The sequence below is a fragment of the Erinaceus europaeus genome, chromosome 11 (genome assembly GCF_950295315.1).
Source record: "Erinaceus europaeus chromosome 11, mEriEur2.1, whole genome shotgun sequence".
NCBI classification, from domain to species: Eukaryota; Metazoa; Chordata; class Mammalia; order Eulipotyphla; family Erinaceidae; genus Erinaceus; species Erinaceus europaeus.
Window position 1 is genome coordinate 94,610,110 of NC_080172.1, and position 6,392 is coordinate 94,616,501.

The window sequence follows — 6,392 nt, forward strand, 5'->3', positions numbered from 1 at the left end:
TTGCTTACAGTTACTCAAGCATGCAGACTGAAGAGCTCCCCCTGATCAATTCCTTTCCTTATTTTAAAAACCACAAGGGCAAAGATGAGCCATTTGACATTTGCAATCCCTTCACCAGTATCAGCAGAAGGCTCAGCTGCTGCAGGAATAGACTGTGGTCCAAGACTGTCATCTCAATTAACGCCGTATGCAAAACATGATGGAGAAGCAAAGTTCCTCTCCCTTCTTGGACATCCTACTTTTATGAGGCTAACTAGAAATAAAAAGAGCAGGGGTTGCATATTTCTCCTCAAGCCAGAGATCCAAGGCAGCATAGCAACTGACCCAGTGGCAGGGTGCTAATTAAATTAGGCTTCTGGAATTAAAACACTGCCACGGGTGCCAAGCCCTGCTGATGATAACACATCTCCAAAGTACTTTTACTCTAGCTATATGCTTAATTAGTGAAATAAAAAGAGTATCATCTCAAACATGCATCTTAAGCAATGGATTCATATACAGAAGAAAGGCTTCCCCACCATCTTTATCCTATGGTCTTCTCGATTAATATTAAATCAATCAATCAAATGATCAATAAGTAAATCTACAGTGAATAATGTCAGCTTCTTAGTGGAATTTTTTTCACTTTCTAAAGCTAAAATTAGTATAAGATAAAAAGAAAACTGAATATTTTATGGTTGTCAGATTAAAAATATTAGTGACACAGTGGATGCGATATGCTTATCCTATATCTGGTGTGGAACTGTATGAAGCAGAATAACATAGAACAAATATTTTATACTTTTAACTTCACCTGACTTACTAGAGAATTAATAAAAATTAAGATTGCTGGGACCCAGCCTCAGGGTTTTAAAGCCAGAAGCTGTGAGTGAAGCCAAAGAACTTGCCTTTTCAGCAAGTCCCCAGGAGATGCTAATATTACTGGTGTGTTGACAAACTTCAAAGAAAATACCAACATAGCTATATTCTTAGTATGAGCTCTGGAGTCAAACTTAGGTGAAGTCTAAATCTCCCTATCACTAATCACTGTGTGGCCTTCCATTGGAAAGCTACTGAGTCTCTCTGATTTTCAGTTTCTCTATCTGTGCATTAGAATTAATTCTTACAGCATAGAGAAGATTAAATAAAGTAACACATAGAAATCACATATCACAGTGCTAGGCATATGATAAATGTTGTCTAACAGACTGTCAACCTTGCTATAAAGGATCAACCAAGTATAAGAAGCTAATTATTTATTTTCCAGATAATAATGAAATGATTAGAACTTGATAATACCACTCTAACTACATTCTTCTCATTCACTAGAAGGAATACTGATCATGTCTTTGACTAGGGGAAGGGGAAAGTCCAGAGCTTCTCCTTAATTTCCAGAGCCTTAAGCTTTCTCTACTCAAAATAATCTGCATGTCAGGTTAGTTGGCTGTCTGAAGTAGACCCACTCTGAGAATATGGAGTGGTATATTATGAGCACTTTCAAAAGCTAAATTGAAGTATATTTAAAAAATTAAGAGTTTATTGGGGCAAATATCTATTTGAATGGAACAGCACAAAACAGATGTAGTTAGGAAGATTTCACATAGCTAAGGTGGAGATAAGGCTTTCACAGAGAAGACACAGAAGCAAAATAAGGAAAGCATTCAATCATTCATTGTTTGTAGGCTAAGTGGTTGCCTTATTTGGAAAATCTTACTTGTTTATCTGTAAATAATTGTTATTTTCAATGGGTTATGTTGTTTTCGCTGCGCTGGCTTCACGGGCGGGTAACAGACGACCAGGGACTCATAGTTGAGCTGTAGGCAGTATCTCTTTATTCATGCAGGACGCAGCACAATCTAAGCCGAGCTAAGATAAACTCAAGGTAAAGTACTATAAAACTCACAATGCTGTCTTTATATATACTTGCCAAGTAGGGTGGAAACAGGATGTGACATAGAGAGGGTGGAGAGAAAAGTGACTGGTAAAAATCAGAGTGTGACAAGGAGGGGGCAGATTAGGTGAGAATCCTATCACTGAACCACAAATGCCCTGGAGAGAGGGTGGAACTTGTTAACAGTGGTTATGTAAATAGAATGAAGTGGTTATGTAAATAGAATAGTGTTAAGCAGGGGGGATTTAAACCAAATGAAACAGAAGGGGTCTCATGCATACCAACAATTCCCCCTTTCTTTTTAACTAATGGCCATTGCGGGGTGAACAGAAACGTATATTGTACAGGCGTTTTCAAAAGAACTGGAATATGACATGGAAAACAAAATAGGTGATCAGCAATAACCAGTGTGATGCCAAGGAGAATGTTTCTTGCCTCAAAGGGCAAGGGCTAGCAGGCGAAAGGGCATTTCTTGCCTCTGGGAATGCTTCATGCCTCTGGGGGCATCTTTTGCCTCAAAGGGTGTTTCCTGCTTCTGTGGGCATCTCTTGCCTCTTGGGGCGCTTCATGCCTCTGTGGGCATAACTTAATAAGGAGGGGGAGTTTTCTGCCTCTGGAGCAGAGCCTGCAGGCGAGGGGAGATGGTCTATAAAGTCTCAAGGCAATTGGCTGAAGTTAGTCTTTGAGAAACACAGCAGCGTGTACCAGTAAGTCCGATGGAGGTGCCAGTCCAAAGTAGCTGACCACAGAAGAAAATGCCGGAGGATGAAACACTGCTGCACGTCTGTCTCAATGGGGAATATCGGCCACCAGAATTCTGCTTTTCTGTAGAGAGTGAGCTTTGGAGTCTGTGAATCTGTTTCTTCAGGTCGTGCCAGGTCTGATCATTGGTTTCCGGGGGTGTGTTGTAGTCATTCCATCTTGTGGGCGATGTCAGAGAACAGGATCCAAATGGATTTCCAGGAATTCCATTTGAGTAGATGCTTTTTCATGTGATGACTTTGACAGCTGAAATTCACGTACTTGTCAAACAAAACTTGTAGCAGATTAGAAGTTTACTATAATAGATAACTCCATTATAATTGGAAGTCCTTTCTAGTATGATTTTTAAGGTTGTTTAAACAGTTTAAACTCAATAAAATGTGGAAAGGTAAACAGAAGAACCACAGTTAAAAGCCTCAGGCATGAGAATAATTAACATAATCATTGCACTATCTGCCCCACCCATAACTCATACAGTTTTCAGGATTAAACATTTCAGATTCATGTCAAGACATAAAAGAGAAATCAAAGGAGGGAAAAAACATTTTTTTGGATTGTTTCTGGATGTCTCTAGAAATCATGGCTGCGTCCAGCATTTTTTTTTAAGTCAATGTCAAACAAAAATTCAGTCATTCAAATCATTCTCTTATGAAACGCAACTTGAACCAGATTATCAAAATCACACCATGTAGGATTAAGAATCCCCGGAGGGCGTCCTAGTCCAAAAAGGTCCTCGAAATTCCATTTAGGGTGCTTCTGACTGTTCCGGCTGGATTGCTTCAGGCACCCATTTTTAAAAGTGTCTTCCCATTGAAGAAAGAATCCAATCAGGAGAGTAGAACTAGCCACGTGTCTCCATACTTGGGAACTGCCAGGGTACTGGAGAATGCTCCTCAAATTATAGTAGTCCATCTCCATGGGAAACATGTGAGAAGAAGTCCAGAAAGTCCCAGGGGAAATCCCCATGCATATTCCAAGGTCTACGATCACAACCAAACTGTGGCCTGGAGCAAAATGTAGTCCTTTTCCTCTGGAAACATGAGAGAGGGAATCCAGAAAGTCCAAGGATAAATCTCCGTGCATCTCCCAAGCTCTATGATCCCGGTCATAAGAAACCAAAGTTCTCGGTCAGGGAACTGAAGTGTGGCCCAGAGTAAAATGTTCCAGAGACAGAGTAACTGTCTCATGATGAAACAATAGAGGATTTGGCAAACCTCTTCATAAGTAGAAGAGAAGACCATGGTGCATAGGTAAGCAAAGTCTTCACTTATCTGGGAGTTGCACAGGTCCGGTCCCACGTTGTAGGCGCCATATGTTATTTTCGATGGGTTATGTTGTTTTCGCTGCGCTGGCTTCATGGGCGGGTAACAGACGACCAGGGACTCATAGTTGAGCTGTAGGCAGTATCTCTTTATTCATGCAGGACGCAGCACAATCTAAGCCGAGCTAAGATAAACTCAAGGTAAAGTACTATAAAACTCACAATGCTGTCTTTATATATACTTGCCAAGTAGGGTGGAAACAGGATGTGACATAGAGAGGGTGGAGAGAAAAGTGACTGGTAAAAATCAGAGTGTGACAAGGAGGGGGCAGATTAGGTGAGAATCCTATCACTGAACCACAAATGCCCTGGAGAGAGGGTGGAACTTGTTAACAGTGGTTATGTAAATAGAATGAAGTGGTTATGTAAATAGAATAGTGTTAAGCAGGGGGGATTTAAACCAAATGAAACAGAAGGGGTCTCATGCATACCAACAAATAATTGTACTTAGGATTTTTTTTTTCTTTTGCCTTCTAAGGTCCTCATGCAAGTACAATTCCACTGACTTTGGGTTGACCTTTTCACTCTTCTTACTTGAGAGAGAGAGCGAGAGAGAAAGAGAGAGAGAGAAAGAGAGAGAAAGAAAGAAAGAGAAAGAGAGAAAGAAAGACACACCAAAGGGGACCAGTTGATGGCATACCTGTTTAAGCCCACACACAGAAGGCAAGGACTTGGGTTCAAGTGCTTAGTCTCCACTTGCAGGAGGGAGGTTTCATGAGCAGTAAGACAGTGCTGCTGGTGTCTTTCTCCCTCATGAGCTCTCCCTTCCCTCTCAATTTCTGTTTCTATCCAAAATAAATCAATAAATTAAAATTTAAAATGTTTAGAGAGAGAGAGACCACAGTACCAGGGCTTCCCCTAGTGTGTTGATACTCACACTCCGGCCCCAAGTCTCACAGAACACATACCCATCAGATGGGCTGTCTCCCCACTTCAGGTTTTAATTTTTCAACCTTGGGGACATTTATAGGCATACATTTTCATTTGATCACAGGGATTTCTGAACTACTATAATAGAAATATCTCAGTGCAATGGCTTCTGTGGGTGGGCTGTTGTACTTGAAATATTAATCTTGATCTTGCCCTTCTTCACCAGTGGAGGAGCACTGAGGTGGAGAAAGAGTAGAGGTCTCAGATGAGAGAGAGAGAGAGAGAAGAGAACAGAAGAAGCCTCATATAAGGTGATTGTTGGAGGATGGGCCCACTGTCCTGAAACTCCAGGCCATTGTTTCCATGAGGTCCAAGTGGGTTGACCCCCAGCTCTCCCGGTCAAGACAAGGGCAGGTTCCTCAGACCTCATGAACTAATGATGGATGGCTTCTCCAGAATGGGGGCTACCTTCCTGCATATGCCCCTCCTCTCCCCTTAAAACAAAGGCCCTGAATTACTGTATACTGTGTTTTGCCAACTTGAAAAACCACTGCACACTCCTGTTACTCAACACTCCCTCCTCTTCCCCTCTCCCTGAGGTGCCTGTAATTTACCCCCAGGGAAATATGCATTGTGAAGCTCATGATCAAACCTTGTAAGGTCAAAGAACAAGAACCTGAGCAAGGATCTCTGTTCTAACCCCCCCCCCCACCGGCTCCCCACCTGCAGGGGCATCTCTTCACAGGTGATGAAGCAGGTCTGCAGGTGTCTTTCTTTCTCTTCCCCTCTCTGTCTTCCCCTCCTCTCTCCATTTCTCTCTGTCCTATCCAACAATGACGACATCAATAACAACAACAATAATAACTACAGCAACAATAAAAAACAAAGGCAACAAAAGGGAAAATAAATAAATTTAAAAAATCCTTATATGATAACTTTCCACTTGTGATCAAATAGTTTGTCAAACTGTGACTATGCATTGTGTTGCTTTGCGTTTGGGTTAATGATTACCTTACCAGTCAGCGGGGACTCAGAGCGACAGCCTGCAGCCTTGCCTAGAGAGGTTTGTCCTACATTAAGATAGGTTTCTCTGATTAAAAAAAAAAAAAAAAAGGTTCAACTGCCCAGATATGGAACCTAGAGAACTGATACACATGAATTAGCAAAAAAATAAAAAATAAAAAAAATACAGAAACAGGGAGTCAGGCAGTAGTGCAGCGGGTTAAGTGCACATGGTACAAAGCTCAAGGATCAGCATAAGGATCCGGGTTCCAGTCCCTGGCTCCCAACCTGCAGGGGGGGGTCACTTCATAGGCGTCACTTTATAGGGTCACTTCATTTTCTCCCCCTCTCTGTCTAACCCCCTCTCTCAATTTGTCTCTGTCCTATCCAGCAACAACAACATTGATAGCAACAATAATGACAACAACAAGGGCAACAAAATGGGGGAAAAAATGTCCTTGAGGAGCAGTGGATTCATAGTGCAGGCACCCACCAAGCCCTAGCAATAACCCTGGAGGCAAAAACAAACAAACAAAAAATACAGAAACAAACTGTTTCTAAAACTTT